This window comes from Erpetoichthys calabaricus, chromosome 11 (assembly GCF_900747795.2).
Source record: "Erpetoichthys calabaricus chromosome 11, fErpCal1.3, whole genome shotgun sequence".
Taxonomy (NCBI): Eukaryota; Metazoa; Chordata; class Cladistia; order Polypteriformes; family Polypteridae; genus Erpetoichthys; species Erpetoichthys calabaricus.
The window spans coordinates 114902676-114920179 of record NC_041404.2 but is presented as its reverse complement, the minus strand read 5'-3'; the positions used below and the strand labels follow the sequence as shown (position 1 = coordinate 114920179).

Here is a 17504-nt window from a genome sequence, read left to right as displayed (position 1 = left end):
GAGAAGGCGAGGCAAGACATGTCAGCCGTGTGGAACTATTTCAAAGTGAATGAAGACGACAAAACAAAGGCGGACTGCAAATTGTGCTCAGCAAAATTGTCCAGAGGAGGCTCAAAAGGTAGCGCATTTAACACAAGTAATTTAATCAAGCACCTAAAATCCCAACACGACAACGAGTACAAAGAGTTTACCCACGCTTCTAAACCAACACAACCCACGCTGCAGCAAACTCTTGCAAGATGAGAGAAAATGTCCAGAGACAATCCACGTGCTGTGAAAATAACACAGGCAATTATCGAGTACATTGCATTGAGTGACCAGCCACTCTCGGTGGTAGAAAATGTGGGATTCCTGCGTCTCCTCCGTGTTCTGGAGCCCAGATGTGATGTCCCAAGCCGCCGCTACATGACTGACACGGAGCTGCCTAAACTACACGACTCCGTGAAAAAACATATCCACAGCCTACTGCAAGCCTCCTCTGCGTTTAGTTTCACCACGGATATTTGGACAAGCAGTGTTAGCCCCGTGTCGCTAATTAGCCTAACCTCCCAGTGGATAGACGAGAGTTTCTTGTTTTTTTTGTTAAATTATATGACTAAAGCTGTTACCTGTAAATTTAAATCATGTTTTTATTAAGTACTCGGTATCGGCAAGTACTCGGTATCGGCGAGTACTGAAATGCAAGTACGTACTCATTTTCCAAAAAAGTGGTATCGGTGCATCCCTAGCATGAAGGAAGTGTAGGATGGGATGAAGATCATCACTGGCTGCAGCTCGAAGCGGGGTGCCACCATCAAGAGAGACGTGAAGAGAGCAAACCAAATGAACAACTTCTTTAACAGGTTTGACCACCCTAACCCACTCTCACTCTCGCCTCGGAGTACTGCACCCTCCACCCATCCTTCTGCTGATACCAGCATAGGAGAGACATCCCCACCCACAATTACAACAGCGCAGGTGAGCAGAAAGCTGAGGAGACTTCGTGCCAGCAAAGCAGCGGGTCCAGATAAAGTATCGCCATGACTGCTGAAGGTCTGTGCGTCGGAGCTGGAGAGTCCTCTACACCACATCTTCAACCTGAGCCTGGAACAGGGGAGAGTCCCGAGGCTTTGGAAAACATCTTGTATCACCCTAGTCCCAAAGGTATCACGTCCTAGTGAGCTGAATGACTTCCGGCCTGTTGCTCTGACGTCACATGTGATGAAGACCATGGAGAGGCTGCTGCTTCACCACCTGAGGCCACAGGTTCAACACGCCCTCGACCCTCTGCAGTTCGCATATCAGGAGAAGGTGGGAGCGGAGGATGCCATCATCTATATGCTACACCAATCCCTCTCCCACTTGTAAGAATTATGTTTCTAGACTTCTCTAGCGCCTTCAACACAATCCAACCTCTGCTCCTTAGGGACAAGCTGACAGAGATGGGAGTAGATTCATACCTGGTGGCATGGATCGTGGACTATCTTAAAGACAGACCTCAGTATGTGCGTCTCGGGAACTGCACGTCTGACATTGTGGTCAGCAACACAGGAGCGCCGCAGGGGACTGTACTTTCTCCAGTCCTGTTCAGCCTATATACAACGGACTTCAAATACAACTCGGAGTCCTGCCACATGCAAAAGTTCGCTGACGACACTGCTATCGTGGGTTGCATCAGGAGTGGGCAGGAGGAGGAGTATAGGAACCTCATCAAGGACTTTGTTAAATGGTGCGACTCAAACCACCTACACCTGAACACCAGCAAAACCAAGGAGCTGGTGGTAGATTTTAGGAGGCCCAGACCCCTTAATGGACCCCGTGATCATCAGAGGTGACTGTGTGCAGAGGGTGCAGACCTATAAATACCTGGGAGTGCAGCTGGATGATAAACTCGACTGGACTGCCAATACTGATTCTCTGTACAAGAAAGGACAGAGCCGGTTATATTTCCTTAGAAGGCTGGCGTCTTTCAACATCTGCAATAAGATGCTGCAGATGTTCTATCAGACGGTTGTGGCGAGCGCCCTCTTCTACGCGGTGGTGTGCTGGGGAGGCAGCATTAAGAAGAAGGACGCCTCACGCCTGGACAAACTGATGAGGAAGGCAGGCTCTATTGTTGGCATGGAGCTGGACAGTTTGACATCTGTGGCAGAGCGACGGGCGCTCAGCAGGCTCCTATCAATTATGGAGAATCCACTGCATCCAATAAACAGTGTCATCTCCAGACAGAGGAGCAGCTTCAGCGACAGACTGCTGTCACTGTCCTGCTCCACTGACCGACTGAGAAGATCGTTCCTCCCCCAAACTATGCGACTCTTCAATTCCACCCGGGGGGGGGGGGGGGGGGGGGTAAACGTTAACATTATTCAAAGTTATTGTCTGTTTTTACCTGCATTTTTATTACTCTTTAATTTAATATTTTTTTTGGTATCAGTATGGGGCGGCACGGTGGCGCAGAGGGTAGCGCTGCTGTCTTGCAGTTGGGAGACCTGGGGACCTGGGTTCACTTCCCGGGTCCTCCCTGCGTGGAGTTTGCATGTTCTCCCCGTGTCTGTGTGGGTTTCCTCCGGGTGCTCCGGTTTCCTCCCACAGTCCAAAGACATGCTGGTTAGGTGGATTGGCGATTCTAAATTGGCCCTAGTGTGTGCTTGGTGTGTGGGTGTGTTTGTCCTGAGGTGGGTTGGCACCCTGCCCGGGATTGGTTCCTGCCTTGTGCCCTGTGTTGGCTGGGATTGGCTCCAGCAGACCCCCGTGACCCTGTGTTCGGATTCAGTGGACTGGAAAATGGATGGATGGATGTATGTATCAGTACGCTGCTGCTGGAGTATGTGAATTTCCCCTTGGGATTAATAAAGTATCTATCTAATGTGTCTTGGAAATTTGTCCTGACAGTCCTCAGACAAAAAGTAAGCATTTCAAAACAATGATCCAGAGCTGAATGAATGGAACATAAAAGAAAAAGAACCAGCCATCGTCACAGATAATGCCACTATTACGGAGCTACTTCAAGTCGGCTGCTTTAAGTACACACTCATGTTTCTATCCCAGGCTGCTCTGAAAATTCCTACAACTGTCCACTTGCTTTGGTTGGAGAGGCGTGCTGTAGCATCTCTTATCTTTACCGATAAAAACTGCTACAGATTATCTAATTTTTGTGCACAAGGCAAATTAAACGAAAGCTTAGAGATAAACACCAGCTCCACTGCAAATTGTTTAGGTTCTACTCGTTTGGAAGTCAAATAAGACAATGTTTCTGGGTGACGTAGGGGTAAGTGATTTCTCAAATTTGTTATGTTACAGCAATAATTAAATTCTGAGCTGCATAGCTTACATATGGCTTTGCTTTTATCCAGATGTTCTTTACCAATGCATCATTTGAACCGTAGTAAGTCCACACATCTGATTTAATTGTCCAAGACGCTGAGACACATCATTACAGTAATCCCTCGCTATATCGCGCTTCGCCTTTCGCGGCTTCACTCTATCGCGGATTTTATATGTAAGCATATTTAAATATATATCGCGGATTTTTTGCTGGTTCGCGGATTTCTGCGGACAATGGGTCTTTTAATTTCTGGTACATGCTTCTTCAGTTGGTTTGCCCAGTTGATTTCATACAAGGGACGCTATTGGCAGCTGGCTGAGAAGCTACCCAACTTACTTTTCTCTCTCTCTTGCGCTGACATTCTCTGATCCTGAAGTAGGGGGATTGAGCAGGAGGACTGTTCGCACACCTAGACGATACAGACGCTTGTCTAAAAATGCTGAAAGATTGCTCCCTTCTGTGCACTGCTTCGTGAAGCGACATGCTGCACGGTGCTTCGCATACTTTAAAGCTCAAAGGGCATGTATTGATTTTTGATTGTTTTTATCTGTCTCTCTCTCTCTTTTTCTGCTACTGATGGAGGGGGTGTGAGCTGCCGCCTTCAACAGCTTTGTGCCGCGGTGCTTCGCATGCTTAAAAGCCAAACAGCCCTATTGATTTGTTTGCTTTTCTCTCTCTCTCTCTGACATTATCTGCTCCTTATGCGCACTCCTTTGAAGAGGAAGATATGTTTGCATTCTTTTAATTGTGAGACAGAACTGTCATCTCTGTCTTGTCATGGAGCACAGTTTAAACTTTTGAAAAAGAGACAAATGTTTGTTTGCAGTGTTTGAATAACGTTCATGTCTCTCTACAACTTCCTGTGCAAATCTGTGACCCAAGCATAACAATATAAAAATAACCATATAAACATATGGTTTCTACTTCGCGGATTTTCACCTTTCGCGGGGGGTTCTGGAATGCAACCCCCGTGATGGAGGAGGGATTACTGTATATGCAAAACAGTAAAGTGCTTTTTCCACAGAAAGCCTTAACAGGCGCATTTCCACCATCTACTGGATCGAACAGCAAAAATAAATAAGCAAAAATCTGTATATACTAATTGAGCAAGAAAGAAATTCACAAGATTGATCGAGACTTTAAAAATCATTATCGAACTGTTTAAACTAAAAATGATTAACTGAAAAGTCAACATTTTTACCCAGGCCTAATGTTGTTACCAAAACAGCTTTAAAAAGAGTTGGCTTAAATAGAAATATCTGAAATTATCTTGGAACAATGCATATATAATCAGGTTTGTATTTTAATATTTAGTGTGGATTTTAAGCATTAGTTTTCAGTTACTGGACAGAAAATGTCAGAATAAATCCAGAATGTGCACATGCCAAGATAATTCAGGTAGTTAATGATACATCATTTTTTATAAACCCTATTATGTAATCCTCACCAGATTAGACTGAACATATTTAGAAATATTATGTTGTATTACAGGAAAAGGTACTATACTGTTCACTTCAATAAATGGAGATACTTTAATAAAAAGCCATTGAATGTGATGTCCATTTTTGCCATGGTATCGACAGGAATAGAGTATTGTAAAGTTTCAGTATTATTGGTATTTAACACAAAACTTGTGGCATTGTGACATCCCGACTTTAGAACACAATTTTGTGTGGCAAATGTGTATGCTCTACACCATGTTTGAGAAGAAAACTTGGATTGAAAAACACCAAACTTATCCTTTAAGTTTTTATTTACTATAGTAGATTATACTATATTTTTAAATCATGCAAAAAATGCAGCATAAGTGTGTCTGAAATAAATTGTCTTTACTTAAGGAAAACTATAAATTTAAATATTTTTGAGCCTTTGTTAAATTACATTTTGGTTTACATGTATTCCAAGCCTAAAAAATTATTCTTATTCCAAATTGACAGCTCTGACAACATATAAATAGAAATGCCAGGTTTGCCAGGAGCAAAACGGAACAATTTAAGATTATTACCTCAAGAAATCTGGATCTAAAATTAAACTAAAATGTCTGTTATTCAAAGATGCTAAACTGCATAACTAATGTTACAATTTGGCATTTTTGGAGACTATTAAATCACATTTTGCATCATACCTAATTTAATGCACAATGAAAACTACATTTTTGTAACAGCAATTCACATAAGAACCATCTCCTAAAATAAACAGAGTGCAAGAAAATAATGATAATTACAGATAAATTCAACAAATTTAAAATTGGCTTCATTTGCACACCTAACTTCTTTTAAAGTAAATGTATATTTACCTTTTATGCTTCTATTCTACAATTGCCATTTCATCCAAGTTAAAAAAAAAAAAAAAAAAAAAAAAGTTTGTTTTTAGCAAAATATATGTAAATGTAATATGCAAGTTGCCCCTGTGACACGAGGCCTTTTCCAATTGCAACAGTTATGTTGCTCCTGCAATCGTACCCTTTCTGCTTCCAATCAACACCAATGCTAAAATGAAACCATGAGTGTTCTGTTCTCACCAGAAGCTGTTCAGTCTTGATAGAAGTATGCAGTTGTATCTTTTGAGAAGTAGACTTCTTTAAGGAGCTTATTTGAATAGAAGTACCTTTGATGTTTGTATTTCTGACTGTGCTTTTGACTTTTGAATAACATCTTCGTTGATGGATTATTAAAAATGTAAGCTTGATTCTCTAATTCATCATGTTCTTGTCTGCGATTCACATTCCATTTTGCTGAACTGGCACATACAAACAATTTCACTTATAAACTACATCTTCTTACAACTGCATTAAGTTCTCCAAACTCAGATTTTCTAAGAAGCAAGTCTAAAGAAAGAAGTATATGCATGCAAGGAGTTACATTTTAGAAATGAAGTATTCAACTAACATTACAAATGAAACAAACAAAGGATTTGAGGGGAACTGAGCATCTGTCTGAAAACTTGTAGGATCATGATTAGCTTAAAAAACTCTTTTGATAATTTACTCAAGTTAGTTAGATGTACCAGCACCACATACTTGCAAATAACACTTGACTGTATAGCCTTTTTCTTATAACATATTCACCTTTCATGCACGCATTATGACAAGCCATCTACTAATATACTTTATGTAGTGTACACCTTTAAAATAAACTCACTTTTTTGGTAGAACTGGATCTAATAAATTATGATAGCACTAAATTACTGGAAATCCCACTTCATTGCAGCTTTAAATCAGGATGAGCCACCTCAGATGAAATGAAAAAGGGGAAAAAAAAACACTTTGGAAGGTGGAAAGCAGCAAAGTACCATTGAAGGGAGGACCATAGCAGGCCATAAACATCAGTTTCACAACTAGGGACCCATCCAGGTGTTCATAACAGAACATCATTCATCTTAATAGATTAAATTCCAGCAGAAGCACTGTTTAAGTTTGTACATGGCCACCACCAGTCTAGGCAAGTACTGATTCATCCCTTACTTCAGAACTAGTAAAACATTTCTGTTATTTTCCTTTGGAAGCAGTTTGTCACCACATCCATAATTCAAGGTACTATATATCTCACCCAGCTTTGTCTATTGCAGAATTCGGTAATTAAGTCATTTACTTAATGATACAAAATACTCTATATACATTTTTTGTTTCTTGTTTGTCACCTCTGGGGTTACTAGAGAAGTCTGTTTGGGGTTTAATGTGTTTGCTTTATTTAATATTAAATTGCCTTTTGATTTCAAAACAGTTTATTCACTGTCATTTCATTTCTGCAGCTTTATCTGTTAACTCATTGTGAGCATATCAGTAAAGCAGTGTGAAAAGGGGCTTTAACGAAGAACATTAGAGCTAAATGTTGCCCTTTTCCAACTACATTTTCTACATTATTGTAGTATTCAAGGGAAACAAGTCTATATTTGCAGTACAGTAATCCCTCCTCCATCGCAGGGGTTGCGTTCCAGAGCCACCCGCGAAATAAGAAAATCAGCGAAGTAGAAACCATATGTTTATATGGTTATTTTTATATTGTCATGCTTGGGTCACAGATTTGCGCAGAAACACAGGAGGTTGTAGAGAGACAGGAACGTTATTCAAACACTGCAAACAAACATTTGTCTCTTTTTCAAAAGTTTAAACTGTGCTCCATGACAAGACAGAGATGACAGTTCTGTCTCACAATTAAAAGAATGCAAACATATCTTCCTCTTCAAAGGAAACAGAGAGGAAAGCAAACAAATCAATAGGGCTGTTTGGCTTTTAAGTATGCGAAGCACCCGCGGCACAAAGCTGTTGAAGGCGGCAGCTCACACCCCCTCCGTCAGGAGCAGGGAGAGAGAGAGAGAGAGAGAGAGAGAGAGAGAGAGAGAGAGAGAGAGAGAGAGAGAGAGAGAGAGAGAGAGAGAGAGAGAGAGAGAGAGAGAGAGAGAGAGAGAGAGAGAGAGAGAAAAATCAATACGTGCCCTTTGAGCTTTTAAGTATGCGAAGCACCGTGCAGCATGTCGCTTCACGAAGCAGCTGCACACAGAAGGTAGCAACGTGAAGATAATCTTTCAGCATTTTTAGATGAGCGTCCGTATCGTCTAGGTGTGCGAACAGCCCCCCTGCTCACACCCCCTACGTCAGGATCAGAGAGAGTCAGCGCAAGAGAGAGAGAGCGAGAGAGAAAAGTAAGCTGGGTAGCTTCTCATCCATCTGCCAATAGCGTCCCTTGTATGAAATCAACTGGGCAAACCAACTGAGGAAGCATGTACCAGAAATTAAAAGACCCATTGTCCGCAGAAATCCGCGAACCAGCAAAAAATCCGCGATACATTTATATATATATATATATATATATATATATATATATATATATATATATATATATATATATATGCTTACATATAAAATCCGCGATGGAGTGAAGCCGCGAAAGGCGAAGCGCGATATAGCGAGGGATTACTGTAGTCCACAAAAAGGAGGATCAACATTCCATTAAACATGCGTCATGTCATTTAACATTTTCACTTTTGCTCTCGACTAATTCCTATCTAGTCCTTGTTCATAGTCAGACGCTGCATTGACTAACTTGTTGACAATCTTCACACATACTCCTAACCCTAAAATCGATCAATAAACAATGTCCTAGTGACAAAAGCCTCGCACCAAAGAATGTTACTACTGCGCATATACACCAAAAAGACAATCCAAAGGGAAAGATGAAGTATACTGAAGGTGGTGAACACCCAGTATTGAACAGTGAAGGGAAACAACAACTGCCTGACAAAAACAGACTAAAGTCAGGAACTTATCCTGACTGGGACACTCGATAAACTACTGTATTTTCCAGTTGCCCTTATATCAAAAACATCTACTCTAGACAGTCTATGCAAGCATATGATGGAATGAATATTCTTGAAGGTAGGATTGTGTAGGCGTGGTTCTGAGAAACTGCAATGAAATCAACCTGCTCATATAAATCAATCAACACAAGCCCTGTTCTTATTCCGGCCTTTACTTTGTACTTCACTAAGTACAATGCTGCTGGTTACCTATATGTTCTACCCCAATAAGCATTGGCAAGCCTCCTAACAATTAAAAAGCAAGTTGACTAAATATATTTAAAGAACAGCAACTGTAAATTATTTTATTTTAAATGAAATAAAAACTTTTTAAAACACTGAAAAAAATAATATAGCTGAATTTTAATACTACAACTTTTCTTTGTTAATTTTAAGAGAATACATAATGCATAAAAACCACACACACCATCACTACCATATATACCACTGCTGTTCCAAAGTATACAGTAATCCCTCGCTATATCGCGCTTCGACTTTCGCGGCGTCACTATCGCGGATTTTATATGGAAGCATATTTAAATATATATCGCGGATTTTTTGCTGGTTCACGGATTTCTGCGGACAATGGGTCTTTTAATTTCTGGTACATGCTTCCTCAGTTGGTTTGCCCATTTTATTTCATACAAGGGACGCTATTGGCAGATGGCTGAGAAGCTACCCAACCAGAGCGCGTATTACGTATTAAATAAAACTCCTCAAATATATTGTGAGCACGGGGGCTGTTCGCACCCCTAGAGGATACGGCTGCTCCTCAAAAAACGCTGAAAGATTACCTTCACATTGCTGCCATCCTTGCTGGGCTTACATGTGGCTGCTTTGTCAAGCGATATGCTTCCTGCACGGTGCTTCGCATACTTCAGAGCTTGAACGGCACGTATTGATTTTTGATTGTTTACTTTTTTCTCTCTCTTGCTCGGACATTCTCTGCTCCTGACGGAGGGGGTGTGAGCAGGGGGGCTGTTCGCACCCCTAGACAATACGGACGCTCGTCTTAAAATGCTGAAAGATTATCTTCACATTGCTCCCTTCCGGCTTTGTCAAACGACATGCTTCCCGCACGGTGCTTCGCATACTTCAAAGCTTGAACGGCACGAATTGATTTTTGATTGTTTGTTTTTCTCTGTCTCTCTCACTCTCACTGACATTCTCTGCTCCTGACGGAAGGGGTGTGAGCAGAGGGGCTGTTCGCACACTGGCCTAGAGGATACGGACGTTCCTCTAAAAAATGCTGAAAGACTACTTTCACATTGCTCTCTTCCATGCAGCTGCTTTATACGGCAGTGCTTCACATACTTAAAAGCCAAACAGCCCTATTGATTTTTGATTGTTTACTTCTCTGCTCCCGATGCGCACTCCTTTGAAGAGGAAGATATGTTTGCATTCTTTTAATTGTGAGACGGAACTGTCATCTCTGTCTTGTCATGGAGCACAGTTTAAACTATTGAAAGAGAGACAAATGTTTGTTTGCAGTGTTTGAATACAGTTCCTGTCTCTCTACAACCTCCTTTGTTTCTGTGCAAATCTGTGACCCAAGCATGACAATATAAAAATAACCATATAAACATATGGTTTCTACTTCGCTGATTTTCACCTTTCGCGGGGGGTTCTGGAACGCAACCCCCGCGATCGAGGAGGGATTACTGTAGAGCACAGCCATGTAGTTTGGCAGCTATAGTACCGTTCCATCTCCTACCAGTTTCTGCAGTATGCTGTTTCAAGAATGCCTTTCCTTGCCTCAGAACTCTCTTCCCTCATTTGGGGATACCGCAAGTACTCTGTCCATGTCTGCTTTAAAAAGGACATGTAAATCACTATGGACAGTTGACAAACACACACATTTTCAATGTTTTATCTAGAATTAATTTTAAGTGGGATATTGTGGCCCTCTTTTGTATTTTAGGATGATCATGTTTCTTTCCAAGGGGCACACTTTAAGCATGGGAACATCTGTAGACATTTTAAAAATACTTTATAGTTTTCTATCTGTCCGAGTTATAAAATTTAAACTTGATTAATCTTGCAAAGAAATGATTAATACTTCAAACCTATTCAACATAAAATACAAGTAAACCCTTGTAACATTTAGGCTAAAGGACAGCTATCTCAAAGCATTATAAGTCATCATTAAATGAACAAATAAACAGAGTTTAAAATATTTTAACTTTTTCAGTTGTATTGTAGTAGTTGGGTGTTGTACCATGTTAGCCGTTATGGATGAAATGAGAAGTCAAGTAAAATGACACCTTTTATTGCCTAACACAGCGTTTCTCAACCTTTAAGTACTTGCGACCACAGTTTTCATAACAGTTTTAATCATGTCCCCCTAATGTTTTTTTGAAACCCTAATAAAATAAAATTCCGTTATTTTTTGCTGCCGATACACAAATTAAAATTTTCCTACGAATAGCGAAATTACGCCACATATGGCAACATTCGCGCCCCCTTGTTACTTCAGTTACCACAGTTTGAGAACCGCTGGCCTAACAGTTAGCCAATAAAAGGTGTCATTTTGCTTGACTTCTCATTGTATTTTATAACTGGATAGAAAAGTATTCAAAAAGTAATAAAAAATAAAATTAAAAAAAAATGCTATTAACTAAAACTAAAATTAAAAAAGCTTCAGAAAACTAAAAGAAAATTAAACCAAAACTAGTTTTATGAAATTTCAATTTAGATTTTCACCACACCAGTCTCTATGCATAATATATGTGCAAAGATGCAGTTGCTAGTATACTGTATTTATTAAATATTATTTTAAACCATACTGTCTAAATATTTGTTTACAGAAGAGTACTGATGTGTGCATATGCCAGAACCCCTCGTGGCTAGAGTCAGAATCTGTGGATTTCATTGCTCAGCCATCAATCAGTTTTTCCCCTCTAGAAATGTGAGTGAATCCCAAAGCCTCGTCATTTGTCAGCAACTTATTCTGTGCATTTAATTGGCTATAACTGACCATCAGTCACAGAGGTCCCAGTGACAGCGAGAGGCAGCTTTCACCAAACTTCAAGCCACCTGTTACTATGGAAGATACAGCTATGTTGCTTAATAAGGGAATAATCTGAGATGTTGCTAGAACAGATTTTCAGTATTTAATGAAAATAACACACTTGTGGAAATGCATTATATACATGGAAAAACTTACATTAAGTGTCCATAATTACACTGTAACTACTATGTAATTATCTGTATAAGTACAGTGTAACTATGAGTTACTACTCTGTACTTACTGTGTAATAAAAAGTAACGTTATAGTTAATTACTCAGTTGTCATTGTTATTCCACAGTTTATATAATTACAATGTAACAATTTATCACTTATCCAAAAACAAGTGTACTTACATGGTTACATTGTAGCTGTAAATTCAAAATGTAATAAAAACACCAGGGTATGTAACTACAACTTTGTAACAGATGTTCCATGGTCTGGGCAATTTTAATGGAGAATTGCAGTGATAACTGCATAGGTTTTCAATGATGGTGAAAGAGAGGCAGTCCAACAGCCAGAGCAAAACTGTTGAGAGTAGTAAAGAGAGAGAAAGGAATATTCCCTCCCCCAAAATATTCTATTCTTATTCTAAAATGTTATTGATTAGTTCCTGCCAGGTTTTTAAAAAGTTTTGAACAGATCCACCGAGTTTGTGTTTGATTTTCTCCAATTTCAAATAGTATATAACATCAGTTACCCACCGAGTTAAAAGAGGAAGGTTAGGATTCCAGTTGAGCAAGACAAGTCTTTGTGCTATTAGCGAAGTCAATTACAGTTTGTTTGTCCTTCTCCACGTTAAGCCCAGCTGTTAATGGGTTAGGAGTGATTGTGACACAAAGGCTGTCTGATAGACATTTAAAAAATATTTTGTCCAGAATGATATTAAATATGGTACATGCCCAAAACATGTGGCCCAGTGAAACAAGAGCTCGACTGCAAGGTTCGCAGGTTGGATCTTACCCTGGAAACACTTTGGACAATTTTAAACGAGATAGATGTGCTCGATAAAAGATTTCAAGTTGAAGAATTTAATATTTTGCATCTATGGAGCTAGAGTGAATTCTGTGCGTGGCTGCCTTCCTGTTTCTGAAATGCTGAGTAAGAGATCCTTTTCCCACTGTACTCTGGGATCTTTAAAAGGAAGGGACTCTAAAATGTTTTTATATATTATAGAAATGCTGTCTTAGTCCCCCAAACATGGAAAAACTTTCACCTCAATTTCTGCTATTACCGTTATTAACTCTTTTAGGGCGGATGTCGACTTTTGTCGACAGGAGGGGTTGAGGGCGACAATCAGCTGTAAATAGCGACAAAACTCACTGTTACGTCACAGGCATTCCCACTCTGCTCAGAGGAATGTTAGACTCATTGACTCAGCATCTTATCCTTGCATGTGCGTGAGTTACGAAATGTAAACAAAGGCAAGATGGCCTAGACATCTCACAAGGGAGCGAAGTGAGTGCAGAAAAGAAAATACTCAGCAGACGATGTTTTGCGCATTATCGCTGAATCGGACTCAGATTTTTCAGAATCTGATTTTGTTGACAGTGATCAGGAGATAGAGCAAGAGAGTAAGGAACTGGCATCAGCTGATCGGATACCAGCCGATGCCGCCCCAGCTGATCAGCTGCCAGCTTAGCGCAATCGCGCAGCCAACGCACCTACGGCAAGGTTCGTGTGGGAGGAACACCCAGATATTGATCCGTGGGAGCCAAACTGGCTACCGGACTTCACAAGACAGCATGGCTTGCTGTTGGACACGACAGATTACCAGCCGCTGGACTACTTCAGGCTGCTCTCTGCTGATGCTGCTTTTCAGTTACTGTCAAACAAAACAAACAGGTATGCAGAGCAAATTTTTTTAAACACGGCCTGCGCTTGCACCACATTCTCATTTTTCAAAGTGGAAACCCACAACAAAAGACGAGATGAAGGGTTTTGTGGCATTACAAACAGAGATGGGACTAGATTGGTGATACAACTTCAGGGAGCACTGGTCCAAACGTGCTTTGTCCCCTGGTGGCTTGGGACAGATAATGCCACGTGATAGGTACGTGCTGCTACAAAGCTTTATTCACTTCTGTGATAACCTGAAGCAAATCCCAAGGGGTGAGCCAGGCTATAACCCCATGTATAAAGTTCAACCCCAGCTTGACATTGTGGAACCAACATATAAACAATTTTATCAGCCTGGCCGTGATTTGTCTGTGGATGAATCTCTGATAAAATAAAAGGGACACCTTTTTTTTCCCTGACAATACATGTCAGACAAGCCCACAAAGTATGGCGTAAAGGATTTTGTACTGGCAGAAGCAAACACTGCTTTCTGCCTGAAAGTAATTACATATACAGGAAAGTATTTCTTTCAAAGAGAGAACTGTCCCTTGACAAGTCAGGTTGTGGTGGAGCTGCTTCAGGGCTATGAACATTTGGGTCATGTTGTGTACATGGACAATTTTTATACATGCCCAGAATTGTCTATGGAGCTACAGAGCAGGGGAATTGGAGCTTGTGGCATAGTGAGAGTGAACAGGAAACACAGGCCTTCACAGTTGAAGCCAGACAGGCTGATGATGAAAAGAGGCGACAATCTGGTTTTTATGCAGGCGGAAAAATTGGTGGCATTGGCATGGCACGATGTCAAACGGGTGACTTGTCTCTCTATGGTACACACTAAAAATATGTGAGAAAGTGCAGCAACAGACAATTAAAAAGGAGGCACCAATGCAACACATATTGTAAGCAGTGCAACGTGGCAATGCATGCAATTCGCTGCTTTGAGCAATATTATACTTTGCAGGACTATGCTGTGCAACAGGCATGTGAAATCATAGTATGTGAAATCACATAGTATGCAGGCTCATGCAACATGCAAGACAGTAACATTCGTCAAAAGTAAATATTTTTTGCTGGTTTGATATGTTAAACAATTGCTTAGTTTTAGGAAAAATATTCAGGCTTGGGAGAAAAGAAACAAAAACAAATTAGCCCTAAAAGAGTTAACATAGTTCAAGTAGCCACTAGAACAGCATTTCAAAAAATAAAAATAAGTAAGAATTCCCTTTAAAAAATAAACTTCCTGAGTTTTGAAATGGGTAGCTGACACCATCAGAAAACATGAACAATAAATATGAGAGTATATGTGTGCATCAATTTTACTGTTTCCAAAAGGAATCTTAAAAAAAAAAAAAACTTTTGAAATGAAATAGTGTTTTGTTTAAAGTTGTTGCAGGTTAAAAATATAACAAATGACATCACAGCACACTTATTTGATTCTTGCATTTTTCAATTATTCTAGAAGTCTTGAACTGTCACATTGTTATGAGAAAATTATTAAGTTGAGAGGTACAACATGAATCATATACAGTTTGACAAAAACTATGTCTGTGTGGACATTTTTGGTACGTAATACAAGACTAATAAAATCTGACAAAAACTAAAATTTAATTGCTGAAAAGCTAAAACCGGAAAAGCAAAAAAAAAAAAAAAAAAAAAAAAAAAACTAATCAAAAATTAAATAAAACCTAAAACTAAAAAAACACCACAGTAGGGTCTTAAGGGTAATGGATTTAAACTCTGCAGAATTCTCCATTGTTACTAGTTGGCAAACTGGGCAATCCATTTGCTTTTGAACTCTATTCAAAAATGTTTTGAGAGAGAGGACTAATTATGGTTTTTCTACTGCTTATTTGTTATTTATCTGGTAACTTTTTGTTACATTGCTGCACTGGGTTTGTTTTAGTAGTCAAGTCCTACTGGATAAATCTTAAATGTCTTTGTGTGGTATTTGATGTGGTCTGTGTATTTTTTTCACACTGCTTTTTTTTTTTTAAAAAACTGTACACTATTGGTTTTTTTTTTTTTTTTTTTTTGATATTTCACTAAGTGCTTTCAATTACTTACCAATCCAGTGTTTCTCATGTGGAGTCAGGACTGAAGTGTTCTAACAGCCCAGGCTAATGAGACCACTAAGCTAATGGTCAAACTTTAATAGTTATTGGCTAAATGTATTATTAGGTGGTTAAACTGTTTGTTTTCTTTTAAAGATTATGATCATTGCCTTTATATGACTGTGTTCTACTGTGCGTAGTACTAAATCAGCCCACCTGTTTTACAGTTATTTAAGTGGGGGAGACCTATGCAGGGAGAGTTTGATTTTTAGAAGGTCCCCTTCTTCCAATAAACTAGGGGTAGCACAGTCGTTTCCCAAGTAATTGCCCTCTAGGCCATCTACTTCTTGAAAAATTAAGCCAAAAAGGATTTGTACTTTAAATTAGTACTAGGGTGTTGTACCGTGTTAGCCATTATGAATGTAGAGAAAAGCCAAGCAAAATGACACCTTTTATTGGCTAACTACAAGGATTACAATATGCAAGCTTTCGAGGCAACTCAGGATTACATCTTGCCTGAAGAAGGGGCCTGAGTTGCCTCGAAAGCTTGCATATTGTAATCTTTGTAGTTAGCCAATAAAAGGTGTCATTTTGCTTGGCTTTTCTCTACTTTAAATTAGAAATATTTTCTTTCACCATGAAATATACAGGTACAGTCTAAAGAGCATTCACAATAGTTTCTTCACTCAAACTTTGAAGGAGTTTCTGTACAACCTAATTGTTTGAGAACAACATTAAGGAATGTTGATGATCTTTGGACTTCATTATTACACAGCTCAATGAATGGATTGGTCTTGTTTTTATTTTACACAAAACTAAACACTGCAGTCTATTTCCAAATGGACCAACACACTGTAACTGTATTACCTAGACCCAACTAACCATTTTTGTTTTATATAGCACCTTTTTCAGATCTCACCATTACATTACCGAGCAATTCTAGTTACAATTTAAAGTGACAAGACAAAATATAAAACCATTCAATTCCTGATAAAGGACAAGAAAAACAACTTTTAAAATCTACATAACAAAAGGTGAAATATGTGGGACAGAATAACACTATTGATTTAACTGTACAATATAACCAGTATTATAACATGTATAATTCATATACAGGTTCAGATGATTCACACCAGTCCATTTATCTATTATAATTGCACTGTGTGTTAATTTTATATGTACTGTATATATATTATACACACACACACATACACATACACTAGGGTGATAAATATATTATCCATTCAACGCGAAAAAAAAAAAAAAAAAAATCTTGTGGAATACCATTACTTATAAACGATCTGATGACACATTCTATCTAAATACAAGCTTCTTCATAGGTCAACTGTAATATATTTTATGCATTCTAATTTCTGAGGTGAATTGCATATATTGTCAATCATTATGTACGAACAATACATTACAATTCATACATTTTATGAAACGTTAGAGGATGTTTGCATCACTCCGCAAAGTCACAATTGTCTAATTTACTTTAAAAGCTTTTTTTAACATACATACATACACTTCACCTTGGATAAACTTTACTTTATATGGTACCCTTCAGGTTGAGCACATTATCAAAATTTCTAAACTAGATGTTTATTTAAAATGTGCATGTTAGGAAACTAATGCAAGCTCCTTAAAAGCATGACTGTACTGTAAATGTTTAGGAAGTCTGCAGGCAACTTCACCTGGAGGGGAATAAATCTTTGTAATGATCGTGTTACTTTAGATAACTTATTTATGCCAACCCGCTCTGGGAAAAAAAAAGTAAAAAAAAAAACTAAATAAATCATCAACAGGTGCTGCATGAATAATTTATAAGTAAAGAAGTGACGCTGACGCTTGAATACTGACGTCATTCTTAAACTAAACCCACTGATATTTCGAAAACAACAAAAAAGGGCCAATTAAGCAATTTAGGGAATTTGAGCAAGGTTCATTTATACTGATGACGTGTAATGTATGAGAAAGTGCACCGAGAAGAAGTGTCTACGTGTAT

The 17504-nt window shown here is 39.1% G+C and overlaps 1 protein-coding gene across 1 annotated transcript in view; it reads right to left on the bottom strand.

Annotated features, from left to right (window-relative positions):
* Window positions 1-17504, bottom strand: part of LOC114660809 (pantothenate kinase 3) — an 84059-nt gene that overhangs the window by 65879 nt on the left and 676 nt on the right. The window lies entirely within an intron of this gene.